This window comes from Leiobunum rupestre, chromosome 10 (assembly GCF_980474605.1).
Source record: "Leiobunum rupestre chromosome 10, qqLeiRupe1.1.hap1, whole genome shotgun sequence".
Taxonomy (NCBI): Eukaryota; Metazoa; Arthropoda; class Arachnida; order Opiliones; family Sclerosomatidae; genus Leiobunum; species Leiobunum rupestre.
In genome coordinates, this window is record NC_143393.1 from 18083646 (window position 1) to 18099311 (window position 15666).

The 15666-nt window shown below is 36.9% G+C and overlaps 1 protein-coding gene across 8 annotated transcripts in view; it reads right to left on the reverse strand.

Annotated features, from left to right (window-relative positions):
• The window catches only part of Hr4 (nuclear hormone receptor 4), a 52522-nt gene that overhangs the window by 17873 nt on the left and 18983 nt on the right, over nt 1–15666 (reverse strand). The gene's annotated exons all lie outside the window — the stretch shown is intronic.

Here is a 15666-nt window from a genome sequence, read left to right on the forward strand (position 1 = left end):
TATTTAATTTTTTTCTTTCACCGCGAGTCTCGCTAGAACCGGATTTTTTTTCTTTCAGCTTACGGCCAAAACGAATAATCGCAAAACTTGACTGTGTGGATGCTTTTGGGTACAGCCTTCGTTCGTTGCACGCAACGTTCATCCTGACTTGGAGAAAACGCCGAAACACACACTGCCGGTCGTTGACCTCGAGTTTCGATACTCCGCCGCCAGGAAGCGCCGCCATCGCCAGATTTTTCCCGAGCGTCGTCGGTTTGGCAGCCCTGAGTCCCTCTCCCTCGTTCGCCCGGAGAGAGAGAGAGTGATCGGGGAAGGTCGGACGACTCGCTACGAGCGCGGGGACATTTTATAAAGCTAGCCGTTCCCTCGCGTTACTTCACCTCTCTCCGTTTCGCCTCCTAGATAGATCGTTCGCGGTAAGAAGCTACTCACTACGTCTAGCTTTTTTTCTCCTCTCGTTCGGGGGTAAATATATAAAAAACTACCTCCCGTATTCAAGCTAGACGTTTTCCGTAACCAGAGGAATTTTAGCCGGAATACACCGGTAAAGGAAAGGGGTAATGCCCCCGGGCTACTTCCACCCCCCCCCCGTCCCCGCTGCGGTAGAAGGAAGCTATTTAAAAAGCGACTCTTTCTAATGTAAAAATTCTATTGCCCGTAGGATTACGTAAATGGCCGCCTTATTTGAATACGGTATTAATAAATATAATATAATATAGAATACGGTATTAATAAATATAATATAATATAATATAATAACATAATATAATAACATATAAAATATTATATAATATAATAAAGTAACATAATAAAATGTATAATACAATAACATATAATATAATATAATATAATAACATAATAAAATGTATAATACAATATATAATATAATATAATATAATAACATATAATATAATATAATAAAGTAACATAATAAAATGTATAATACAATAACATATAATATAATATAATAACATATAATATAATATAATAACATATAATATAATATAATAACATATATTATAATATAATTTATAAAATAAAAAGGTGTTCTTGCCCAACTTGTTAAAATGTTGCTCTTACGTAATTAGTATTATTTTTCGCACGAGCTATTTGCTAGAAAAAGCTATATTCCTCTGGCGACTGTAGCGCGCGCTCGTAGGCTTGTCAAAGTAAGAGACTGTGACGTAAGAGCAACATTTAAACAAGAAGGCCACGTTACTTTATAAAAAGATCTATTAACGTTGAAATTAGACGATTTATTAAATTTTCTAACGCCATTTGGGAAAGGGGGAAGAAAAAGCGACGTGCCATCTAGTGATGGATTTGCGAACTTGTTCCTTTTGTCGTTAAAAATAGATTTATCGCTTTAAAAAAGGAGAAAATTGCGCGCTTGTGTTTCGTAGTTACAAAACTAGAAATCTAAAATTGGACAAGAGAGGTGCTAAAGAGAGGTTCGTCAACATCGCGCCCTTAGTTTCTGCCTCCGAAGTACGTTTACACCGCCGACGAGGATCTTCCTGCCAGGACTGCGCCCCTGCTAGTTTGTGACCCCCGCCATACGCGGAAGTGACGCGGTTGGGAGACTTCTACAGGCGGTACCGTTATTTTAGGACAAAAATAGATCAAATGTTTTCAATATCGATTACGAGTTAAAATTGAGTTATATTTACTGAGATCCGTCTTAGTATTAAAAATAATACGCAATTAATTAAAATTTGCAATTATGAAGCGCTTTAAATAAATTAAATAAAAATATGGTGTTATTCAATCTGCATATTTTTTAGTATTAAGTCGTGTAAAATATTTTAAATTATTTAAATATGTGAAATATATATTCATATTCATTTAAATATACATAAATGATATACACATTTATACCAAAAAATACACACATTTATACCAAAAATATACACATTTATACCAAAAAATACACACATTTTTACCAAAAATATACACATTTTTACCAAAAATATACACATTTTTACCAAAAATATACACATTTTTACCAAAAATATACACATTTATACCAAAAATATACACATTTATACCAAAAATATACACATTTATACCAAAAATATACACATTTATACCAAAAATATACACATTTATACCAAAAAATTCAAACATTTATACCAAAAAATATATACATTTACACCAAAAAATATATACATTTACACCAAAAAAAGGCACACATTTACACCAAAAAATATATAGATAGTGTCGTTTGATAATTTCCGTAAAATATTGTATCTTAATTAAGATATTCAAAGTATCAATTTCTTCAAAAGAGACCCCTCAAACCAAATACAAAAAACTAATTTTACATATTGAAATTATGCAGGAAACAATTCATCACCACCCTTTACTAGAAGAAAAAACGGGAGGGGGGAAATTGGTTACTTTATACCCCCCCCCCTCCCCGTTAAAAAATAAAAATAATAAACAAGAAAAACTTTATAAAATATGACGAAAAAGCCAAAAGAAAGTGGGAGGGGGGAGTGAAAGCTTGCAAACTACAACAATATGAAGACGATCTTCCGCAGCCCTTTCGCGGCGCATTATATTTTTCAAATCGTAACTCTTTATCCGTCCGCAACGCGGCGCTGGCGCGCGGATCGAGAGTGATTACGCCGAAGCGAGGCTGAAGAAAGCCGGAACATTACAAAAATCGTCGGTCGCGTGACGCGTCCCGAAGGCGGTAGGGGGCGGAAAGGGGGGATGATATATCCAGCGCCGACGACGCCATCTAGGAGGTGGCGGTCGAAATAAAGCGTCGGAGGTCGTTCGCCCGAAATTATAATGGTAGGAGGCAGGCTGCTCCGACGTGGGAGCATCGCACTGCCCTACTTGGATCCGAGCCAGAAAAGGAGTCTCTCTCTCTTCCGGAAAAGAGCACGTGGTCCTCTCGACCAATTCAAATCCGACTGTAGCGTTTTCACTTCCCTCCCGGCTAGTCGTGCCCCTGGAAGTGTATCTTTACGGCCATCGCTTCAAACGCCCGCTCTATGCCAACTTTGATGTTTGCCAATTGCGACGAAATAAACAAATAAGAGTGGGCTCGCGCCGACAAAAAATGAGCGTATTGTTAAGTGGAAGCCAAGCTCTTCAGACGAGGTTTTATTCTTCTATCCGATTGTGTTTATTTCCGTGATTATCGCTACACGGATTTTAAAATAAACATCGTAAAACGTACAATTACAAACTTAATGTTTTTCCCCATTTCAACGAAATATTTAAAAGTACCGTTAAAATCGAAAATCCCATAAATAATCTTGATATTTTTATTATCACATTACTAAATTAAGGGATTTCCCTCCTTCCATAAAAACTTGTTGAGGTTAACGGTAATAGTGAGTGTAGGGAGCTGTTTAACTCGCGTGGCTTGAAGGGCTTGCTAACACTCTCCTACGCATTAAATAAATAAATAAATGGCTTTAAGAGTCACTTGATGACTTAGGCCTAAGGTGGTGCCTTGGGTATTAGTCTAGCTGATTATTATTATTTTTTTATTATTATTATTATTATTAATCCTTTTATATTTTATTCTTAAACTCTCTGATCTCTTCCAATTATTATTATTTTGATTCAGTGCCACAAATTATCTTGATATTTTTATTATCACATATTTTATTCTTAAAGTTAACTCTCTGATCTCTTCTAATTCGTATTACAGGCAATCATTATTTTGATTCAGTGGCGTATTCAAAGAGGGATTCCATACGTAGAGTCTAGTAACTTTGATTGTACTATACTTTAGAATTTCGAATAATACTTTTACAAGGACCGAACCCCCCAAACTTGTTATTTAAATGGAAAATCGTCATTTATCAGTCATAAACAGAATTTATTAAACCAAGAATGTATTTATTTATACCTAGGGAGAATGTCTATGTCGAGACGGTTTTTAGCCTTTCTCTCAATCCACCCGTTGGTCCCCCCAGTACGCTCCTCCGCTTAAAATAAAACGAATAGTCCCGGTATTTCATTGGCTGCTTAAAATTTACGTCACCTAACGCGATGGAAATCAAACGCCGGTGACGTTTTGTCTTTCCCCCCGCGCGAGACGGGGGAAAGGCGTTCAACGTGCCCGGCGATTGTCGCAACATAATCATTCTTCCTAAATATAAATAAATACATTCTTGATTAAACTAAGAGAATTATTTATCCAAAAAAAAGTTTTTTTTTGAAATAATTTTTTGTTGTAAGAACCTAAATTTACGGCGGAAATCACGAACAAACATTACGAATTTTGTGTGAAACAACCCAGAACCAATTAGCAGCCACCAAAAAACCATAAAGAAACCATAAATTCTTCTATTTTTGAATTTTGTTTTAACCACTATATAGATTTAAATCATACGCATTAAGAGCCTCGATATTTATAAATTCCGAAATAGTTAATTCGTTACTGAGCTTCAAGTTCGCGCGGCGTCTAACTTACATAAACATAATTGTCTGGAGCTGCCGGTATTTTCCAGGGCTGCCGAGAGCGGGCCCGGGCCCTGGAAAAACAATACTTTCGGGCCCCAAGAGCTACCCTATTTTCTAATTAACAATGTTTCGCGTGAGAAGTATAGTAGATGGGCTCAAACGCGGGGCCCCATAACGTATACGGGCCCCGGCAATTTGTACCTGCTTCCCCCTCTCTTGTCAGGCCTGGTATTTTCTCACGTTTAAACTCTATCTTCTCGTAGTCCGGTGGGCGTTCTAAGCTTATAAATAAAAATCCCTTTCAAGGGGGAAGCCAGAACGACGATGGTAGCGACCCCTGGACGCTGTATCGGTCGTATCAAATTAAAACAGGAAGACGGCGAAAATCCAAAGCGATTCTGGATATATCCGCCAGAGGGGGCTGAGAAATGGGGGTGTCAGATCAAAACAAGAAACGTTCAAAAAAGTAAAACGAAGAAAGGGAAAGGCTTCTCAACTTCCTATTGACGTTGGTCGCTGCGTGCCGAGCAAAGTGCCGTAAACAAAATAACAAGATAAGTCTCGCCATAACAATCGTAATACGGAAATTTCCTTTCAAAGATTTCGAGAGATTTTCCGGGCTAGAAAGTAACAGTTATTTCGCGTCATAATTGGTTGCGCGAATATTTAAATCTACCCAATTTAGATTGATTTATAGCATAAGTAACGTAATTTAAAATAAGTATGATGCTGATTTTCCCATCCAATCTTTTTTCGACACTGACATTTCTCGAACACGAATTTAATAGTAGCAGAAGTAAATGAACCGAAGTTAACAGACTGCTATACTCCCCATGTTGGAGGCGTTTTCCTTATGAAGTTACATTTGGACCTCGAATTTGAAATTTTGCGCGCTCCCATGCCGAAAAAAAGTTTTTGTTTATATGAAACCATTTTACATAGAAATAGCTATACCCACAATTCCCAAGTGCAATTTATCACGTTAAAAGACGGGGAGGGAAATTAGCTTTTAATTTACTCGATTTTCTCATCATTTTCATAAGGAAAACGCCCTCCGATTCTCAGCGCTATTTCGATAACTTCGGTTCATTTACTTCTGATAGTAGTAGTATATTTAAACTCACTAGGGTGCTCTGTGATGCGTTAAACCTTGATTGCGCCACAGCTCTGAAAATCACTTCGGTTAAGTGGCATACTCATTGGTATTATCATATGTAACATAATCACTCATAAGAATGCCTCTGTATAACATTTTCTTAGACAGAATTTCGATGGTACTATTTTAACACGTAACTTACAACAAGCGGACCCAAAAACGGAAAATTCTTATACTCCTTGCGCTATTGAGAAGGTCACCACGGAAACGAAATCACGTGATCGCGAGGCACGAGATAAAAGTTAGAAATGCGCGAGGAATTTCGCACGTGTTCAAAATCCACTTCACTAACTTCCGTTTCCCTTCTATAAAGTCGATGACGCATTTTTCGTCGCGGAGTTGGAAGTGACATATCCCGGGAACAAGGTTTAATTTAAGAAAATACCTTTTTGGCATACCTACGAGTGATTATGTTACATCGATATTGAATTGTGTTTGTTGGTGTGTTTATCAGGGCAAAGTATAATTACTTTTGGACTCTATTAACACCAATGTGGTTATAAGCATGAAAGACCAATAGTAATATTTATTTCGAAGACGGGGCCCCGAGGGTTCCTATGATTAGGTAAGTTAAGTTGAAAGGAACCACCTATATGGACTGCATTGTAAAGGATGATAAAATTAGCGAATAAGTAGATTAGTCCATTATGAAAAGGGATAATAAATCTAAACCCTAAACAAATTTGAAGAAATTAAAAAACTTACTAATAGCTCGTACCGATAGGTCTTCGAGCGAACAAAAAGACGCGAAACTCGGACCAACATTGCGTATATACTAATCTCCACCACTCTCCCCCTATTCGGCTTTCCGTTGCTACGCAACTCGTTTTGAAATTTTTAATATTTAGGCTTAGTTTCTCTATTTGGTGTTATAGTCGCGAGCCAGATTTCCCGCACGGTACTGACGAGTCCCAAAAAGGACGAAACCGATCTACCGTTGGAATTTCTGGCTATTTTATTTAATTTAATTTAGTTTTTCACTCGAAGATCCGAAACTTTTCGCGTCTTTTTGTTCGCTCAAAGACCTATCGGTACGAGCTATTAGTAAGTTTTTAAATTTCTTAAAATTTGTTTAGGGTTTAGCTTTATTATCCCTTTTCATAATGGACTAATCTACTTATTCGCTATTTATATGATTAGGTAAACTTATGAGAAAAGTATCGGTAATGTTATTCGATTGAAACATGGCTCCTGGCCCATTCGACCGAATCCCGTTCAACCGAATCCCATTCAATCGATTCCCGTTCGATCGAAAAACTCGCCAAATTGGCCGGATTTCAATTTATACTTTTATGTTTTACGAAAACAATAAAATTGGGCGAAGTAAACCTGACTAAGAGCGGTTTCATTAGTTCAGTGTGTACTAATATCAACAAATTTCGTCGGAGGGATAAAAACAGGGGCTTTGGGTGGGGAACAAAAGCAGTCTATTTCCGGGAACCCCCTGTCACCTAACCTAACCTAACCTATCTTATACTACCTCCATGTGACAGCATGTAACCCGTAGCACGAAGTACATTCTGTACTTGCATACAAACAATATTAAATTTTTGAAAATACCGCCAAAACATTCCCAATAGCCCTTTCCATAAATTAGCTACGATGCCCAACTTGTTCTTGAAATTGTACAATCAAACCTATCGACGAATTCATTAGCTCTCTTTAGTGGGAGAGCTGGGGAAGCATTGTAGAAGTGAGAAAAAAATAGTAAACAATAAGGCCACGTTAATTTATAGAAAGGCCTATTAATAACTTTTAAAACGGTCCCGTGTGATGGATGACCTACAAGTTCCTATTTCCTAAAGTAAAGTGTACTATAGTCTGAAAAAACAATTATATTCGTCACGTACTGTGTTATATCCTTGAAACTCATAAGTTCAGATATTTAAGAAAAATCATACCATGGCTATAAATTGAAATTGTTGCTAGAAAAATTATTTCAAATGGGATTCGGTTGAATAGGCATACTCCGAAACATGTACCGCTGATTTTTCTAAAATTATGACATCGATCCCTAATAGATAGTTCTTCAGCAAGGTTCGTAAAAATGCTCGCCGCACTATGGTTTTTCAGTTTCCCCTTTCCATAAACACTTGTTGAAGTCAACTGGATGGTAATACGTAGTGTCTCGCGTGGCTTGAAGGGCTTGCCACCACCTTCCAATGCGCGTTGTAGCCGGCCAACTGATTTAAAGTCCCTAGATGACTTGGACCTAAGGTGGTGCCTTGGGTATAGTCTTAGTCGATAGCTACGCCGCAAAATTTTCGTTTTGAAAACGAAAACATTTGAGAGAGTTGGCCGTTTTCGGTCTATCGAAATCTGGCAGCTTTACCCGCCTTCCGGCCTGTATCTCCATACCGAAAACGCCGCCGAAAATATTTTACTAAACTGATCGGCGGCGTTTTTGACCGTTATTTTGAACTATCGACTAAGACTATTAGCGAGGGGTCGAACATTCAATAAAAATGTGTACGGGATTTTGAAATCCGGGATTTTAAGCGGAATTTCAAGATTTCTTGTTGGATTTCGGATTTCTTAACTTTTGAAACGGATTTCGGGATTTCTCGTTGGCTTTCAAGATTTATTTATTTATTTATTTTGGAGAAATCCAGGCTGGATTGAGTTTCTTGGAAAGGATACGGGATTTCTTTGAATTCCCGACCCCTCGGGTATTAGCCTAGCTGATTATTATTATTATTAATATTATATTTTTGGTCGGAAAATTCGCCTAGATATAATTCTGGTATTATTAGAAAATTTGATATTCCTTATATTAATTGGAAACTGTCTCGAGAGCCTGCGAAAGTACGTCTTACATTTTAATGTCTTTTAAATGGATACTTTTCCCGTAAGAGGCATTTTATAAACTTCTGATAGAGTGGAATTAAGAAAAGTTTCAAATGAAAGACGCTCGAAACGTGACACCGAGTGTATTTCCATTTGGGCTGGAGCGTTTATTTGAGCGCGAGTCGAGTCTGCGAAATTAATTCGCCTTAATGTATTTTCAACAGGCATGCCGAATTTTTGAACGAAAGCTCACTTCGAACAATTTGGGTCAAGACGTACTTAAGACCCTACACCTCCGCCCCGCGACACTCGACAGCGCCGCCAAAGGTACCCTTTGTCCGCGCCTATTTCGCGCTAAACTGCCAAGAGAGGTTCGAATACGCGGCAGACTATTAAAATAGAGACCTCTCGAGAAACATTTCTACAATATATATATATTTCGAAAGCCTAGACTTACGCCTTTGAAGTTGATAGCGCGCGCCACGGTGAGGGGATAAAATGAGGTTAAACGAGCGTCAATTAGACGTAATTTTCGCCTAACTGTCGAGTAATAATTGTTTCGTCATTTTCCTCACAAACGGTTTATTTTCATCAGGATACGGAATAGAAAATGATACGATTGTTCGCCGATATTTTAATTCCAACACGATGATGGATAATTAGAATATTGAATTTTTTATCAGTCATCATATATCGATTAGCGCATCAAATATACGCTAGCAGTTTCGTTAAGCGTTATTTTATTTTAATTCTAAACAATCCCCATTGGAGAAAATTAAATCCACGTAACCAAATCGAAAAACATTTGTCCACAAGAAAAATACACGGTTTTAATGTGTTCATTGAAAATAAAACTAACGACAGAATTTTTAGTGGTTAAAATTTTACGTATAGAAAATTTAAAATAAATCCAACGACAGAACTTTTGAAATTAAAATTCAACGTCTGGAAAATTTAAAATAAATCCCACGACAGAATTTTAGTGGTTAAAATTCTACGCTTGGAAAATTTAAAATAAATCCAACGACAAAACTTTTAAAATTAAAATTCAACGTCTGGAAAATTTAAAATAAACCCAACAACAGAATTTTAGAAATAAATGAAAAAAATTATCAAAAATATGAAAAATAAAATCAACGACAGAATTTTGGAAAATCTACGTATCTAAAAATTGAAAAAATTATTAACAAAATATGTAGAAGAATCCTAAAACAATACAACTCGAAAACTATAATTTAACGGTATCGTAAAAATAAATACCACGTAATTAATGCCTAAATAAAAGTCGACGCTCGATATAAACTTTCCCCAGTGAAGGCCCCTTCAAGTGATAATATTATTCTACGTACCTGTATGGCTCAAAAAAAATCTCCTCTCATTTATGACGCGAAACGTGTAACAGGAAGCGGAACTTAATTGGAACCCCTATACCCCATAAAGACCAACCCGTATTTCCAAAGGGGATAGATAATGAACGAAGAAGTAACGTTAAAAAACCCAACGTGGGGGGACACGCGTTCCAGTCTGGGACTCGGTCACTAGTGTGATTTACATCGCGTTTTCACTATTGGCCAGGTTCAACGAACCTTTTCGCGACAGAGAAATTCGCATTTTTTGGGGAATAGGAGAACACTTTTGGTTTTTTTTCAGGGCCGTATCGCGTATCTTCGCGGTTGCTGGTCACGCGCTATTTGGCGCCTTTCGTCTCTTGAAGCTATTCTTTCACGTTACGTCGCCTAAAACTAACCGTATCATTAGTGTTGAATGATTGAATCTATAATTGCACGTGTTTTCTTATTATTCCTCGGAAGAAAAAATAAATTACCGTTTGATACGGTATCTGCCTCGCCAGACGAACCGATAGTCAACGGTCAAAGACTTCGCTTAGCCATGGCTTAACAATGATTGTGGGGCTATTTTAGAGATGATATTTTGGTATCGTGGTTTTGCCACTAATCCTAAAGGAACTGGTTTGATGGTTGTAAAAAAATGAGCGATTTAAATATAGAGCGAGTCCTAGACCTCTAAAAATATCTTCTCATCCAACGACTGGCAACGAGAGATAAAAAAAGAGCGTAGAGGAACGTCGCTTTAACCTCCGACCTTAATCTATGAACCATCATTTTTTTTACATAGAAAAAAAAAGGTCTCGTGAATGGGTCGAGGGGATTCCGAAACGGGACTATCTTTAGCACCCCGCCATGGGAGCTAGGATTAGAAGGAGCGAGACGTGGGTTGGCCATTGAATGAAACGGGGTTCGGGCTCGAACCTCGGCCCGGGAAGAGAGAGAAAGGAGGGGGGGGGGGGGGCAACCGAAATCCCCGCTCACGTTCACGGCCGTTGAAATCGCGAATCTCAAACCCCCTAAAATACCGTTAGGTTATAGCGGGCTGTCTGTTGAACACGCCGGTGAATCTTTTTTCTAGTACATCCCTGTAGCGGCAGTTTCCGGAGGTCTTATGGGAAGGTAGTCCTAAAAACCAGAACCATATAACTTCAATAGCTATTGAAATGGCCTTTTAATTATATTTCCTATTCCCGAATTTAAGATTTTGAAATAAATTTAAACGCGATTATAAATCATTCGGTGTACCGATCGAAGAACACTTTTACAAGCGCTAAGTACAGATGGCGTTAGTAGGTTAAGTCCTCTAAATTAACTTATCCCTAAAACAGGAGGCCAGTAGGTCAAAAATAGACTAAAAAATCCATTACTTCAAACATTTTTAATTAAACGTTTTACCACACAATAAAACAAATAATTTTCAACGCGACAGACACGATAACTTATAACAATTTAGACGATAAAACTCTGAATTTTTACTACAACTTGGACGTTAAAAAATGGCATACTTCGTTTGTAAAAAGGCCAACAAAAATAAAAAAACCCCTAACGCAATAAAGGGAAAAAAGAGGCAATATTTGAGGGTCATTAAAATGTCTCCCAAGGTTTCCCATGCGGATAAGGAAGTAGGGGGCTTCAACACCCGAAAAATACCATCACGAACGGGAGGATGTACAATGGGGAAGGGGAGGAATCGGCCACAAAGGCTCCGATACAGCTACAGCGAGTCCCAGGGCTGGACCAAGGATATTTATTTAAGTAGTCAGCCTGACTAGTGAGCCTCCTATCTTAAATTATTTTAGTAGTCACTGACTAGTGGGGGTAAAAAAAGGGGGGGGGGTATTAAACCAAGAAGAACAGCCAACCTTTTGCTTTTACCCGTCAGAATGAAAATAGGAGTTTATTATCACTTTTGAGTTACGTGACTTTGGCCGATCACAATTTTTTCACAACTTGAGTCTTTGACTAGTTTAAAATATTTTCATTGATAATATCATCGAATGACGCGTTAATTTGAGATCGAGATTTTGAATCAGAACTTGTAAGAGGTGCAGTGGACTCTCTGGAGTCTTGATTTTCTACAAGTTCAGAAGCTCTACAAGCATTTGAAGTAGTGTTGTTCCGCGGAAAATTTTCCGCTCTGAAAATATTCCGGAAAATGACCGAGGCCCTTTTTCTGGAAAATTTTCCGTATTTTTCCGAAAAAAATTTAAAAAGTTTTAATTCCATGATTAGTCTAATATTGTTTGAAAATTTAAATAAAGCGGCATTTTTGCCTAATTTCTTCGAATCTAAAAGTAAAATTAAACCTCTAGACTAGTTTAAACTGATTAACAATGTAACATTATTAATGTTTTTTAGAATGTTTACTGATATTAGACATTTTATATCGATAAAAAGTTAAAAACATTAAAAACCCTTAAAAAGTAATTTATGTTTCAATTTTTATTTTTCCGATTTTCGGAAACTTTTTACCAATTTTATTTTTCCGGAAAATTTTCAGGAATTTTTCCCGCATTTTATTTTTCCGGACAATTAAAAACACTATTTTGAAGCGTGTTGTGATTTTTTTTAAATAAAACGGGATTGATGAACGATGAATTTATGAAAACGCCATATCCGCCATTATTTATGAATATTTAGGTACATTTTTCACTCGTTCGATTAATTTTAGTAGTCAAATGCCGTGACTAGTGCCTTATGTGCAACCCTGGTAGCGACGCCTTGTTTAAAATCCCCTCCCCCTCCCTAGAGGTAAGGGGGCTCACTCTCTAAACGGGACGCTTTCTTTGGCTTTGAATTTCTATCTACTGGAAGTTCACTCACCTCCTGACACACTTCCGCGCGCGTACAAAAAAACCTTCACAATTTTTGCATCCACGGCTGCCCCCTCTTCGTGTGTGTCCCCCCCACGATGAGGGGGGTGGGTCACAAATATTCCCCCCCTCCCTCGTAGGAGAGTGTCGTAACTACTGACCTACATATGACGTCCTTTCCCATGAAAAAAAAACCACGGGTATCTGTATTTTGACTTAGAGAGAGGAACTCCGAGGTTGTTACCTAACAATTCGAACAAAGGGGGGAAAGACTTAGTCGCCGGCTTCGATTACAATGTCAAGTGACCTTATAATTTAAACGTCGTAAGCCTTGGCAGTCGGCAACTTCATTTTCGCTCGAATTCAAGTTTTTACTTTCGTAACGATTTTATTTATAGAAGCTATATTTCTTTTTCTTTAATTTGTGAAACAGGTTTTAATGGTAATTTTTGGTTTGTTTAATTAATTTTTTCCCTGGGTAAAGGTACGAAAGATTGGTGGCTTACGGGCTGCTGATTTTAAGGAATTTTTCAATTAATTTTTGGTTTCGATCGTTCGGGTAATTTGGTTTTCCTGTCACTACCACCTTAATTTGAGTCGGTTTCAATTTAAAAAATACATTATAGGGCAATTTTAAGATAAATAACAACAATTTTTTATTTAAATTCCATACACAAGAAGATCAGTGGGATAATATTGACTTTGAAATACAAGTAAGAAAAAACCCAACAAAATATACCCGTAAACATAAAAGTTGAAATTTATTCGCAAGAGGCAAAACTGGATTAACAATTTATTTATTTTTACTTTCTGCGGGAATTTCGTAGGTTATTTCACGAAATAAGAATTTCTATTAGTTCCCCATCATTCTTGATACAAACTTACTTTCGCCACACTTACCGTTAAAATTAGAACGACATTATTAAATGAGGGAAAAATCTCCACGCAGATAACATTTTTCCACGTACAACGGCAATTTTTATACTAATCTAGAAATTTAACGTCAACGAAACACTATGAAAACTGGTACCGAGTACTACCGACGTGTGAGTGTGTCTTTCAAAATTATTGATGTTAAATTTTATTTTAATTAAAGGTTGTTAAAATTATAGTAATTAATGATTGAAGTTCTAGATATTTTTACTTAGGTTTTTGATTATATTAATTTTAATTTAATTAATGATTTTATACCATATTTATGATGGATCAACGAATTTTTAATTTTCGCCACTAGATGGCTTGATTTGCGTGTCGTGTAAGCAGACTTTTTTTCGATTTAGTTTCTACTCCCTTTAAGATTATTATTTGGAACTTTTCACAATATCGGTCGTCAAAGTTTGTATAAAAGATTTCTCAATAATAATCTAAATCAAAAAATATTGTAGAGTTGATCACTTGTCGTCCAACGTGATGCAAACGAGATCTTAAGATGGGACCTCAATTGATTTGAACCCTTTCGGCCGGGTTCAGAAATAGGGTAACCCTGAGCCCTAATATCCCGATATGATAAATCCACCCATGATCCACTTATAACTTAACGTGTTTATCAATAAACAAAATAAGGGGGAGTCGATGACAATTAAAAATCGCGATAACCCGCGTTCCAATTTTCGATTTGCAGCCAGATTAAGTGTCGAAACTATATTAGCCTGTAGCTAGGCGCGTTGATTAGACGGACAACCCTTGAAACCTCAAATCGGGAACATCGCGTCGAAAACACGACCGACAAACGGAATCATCGGTAAAGATGAGATTACCCAATAAAAGCGATATTTTTGCACCGGGAAAAACGAATCAGATTTTCACCAAAAATCATATTTTGGTGAAAATTTGATTCATTTCAAGTTTGATCCCGAAATTAAAAATTCGAAACATTACGTCAACATTTAAACAAATTAAAAATCCGAAACTTTACGTCAACATTTAAACAAATTAAAAATTCGAAACTTTACGTCAACATTTAAACAAATTAAAAATTCGAAATATTACGTCAACATTTAAACAAATTAAAAATCCGAAACTTTACGTCAACATTTAAACAAATTAAAAATCCGAAACTTTACGTCAACATTTAAACAAATTAAAAATCCGAAACTTTACGTCAACATTTAAACAAATTAAAAATTCGAAACTTTACGTCAACATTTAAACAAATTAAAAATTATAATATTAAATGATTCATTAGTTCACTTTCAAAAAATTCGATTATTTATTTAAATTGCTCGAGTCCCTTATGGGACCCTAAAATAAGCTTCTTGGTCTTGTAAGAGGTTTTAGACCTCATTTTAAAGGTCCCGAATTGGTGGCAGAAGCGTCGTAAACCCCCTGTACAAGGATTAAATAAAAAAATTACGCTACATTGTTAATCCTATTTATTAATAAACGCTATTGAGAAACGTTATCTTTTCCATAATGAAAAAAGTCGCGGTTCCGTGGAAAAATAAAGTGGGAGGGTGGTTGTAATCGGTCTCTTCGCGCAACCGATATTCGTATATTCGGAGTAACGACGCACTCAGACGATCCAACTGCCATATAGTCAACTTATCGCGATCCAAATTCGTAAAAATTAAATTTCTCTAACTAGCTGGCACACAAACGAAACGCGAGATTACGAGGTCTCTCCAGAACTGCAATTATCTTGAAACACATTGCCATAAAATAGCACTCTCTAACCCGCGCCGATAACGAGAGGAGCTCGCCCCAAATTTGCATAACTACTGATAAGCGCGGGGAATGGGTTGCGAACAAAATGTGTTTTTGTCGACAAAAATCGGCCAAAATTCAATCGCTAAGCGAAACACATTTAGAGTTTTACCTTTAATTTGAATAGAGTAGTAATACCAAAAACATTTAATGCAAAAATCAATTATAACTCATCTGACACTTGGGCGACTGCCCAACGATGGCCCGGCCTACACGATATTATTATCTATATCCTTTAAGACCCTCCCTTAAAATTCGACCGTCAAATCCACTAGCAATAATACCACCAAGATCCCACCCATTTAAATTTAACCAGAAAATATTCGTTAACTTTACATCCAATCTGCGCTCGACGATATACATTTAATGATTTAAGAGACCCTTGTTTTTCAATCTCGAAACGTTTCCGCCCATTTTGTAAATAAGT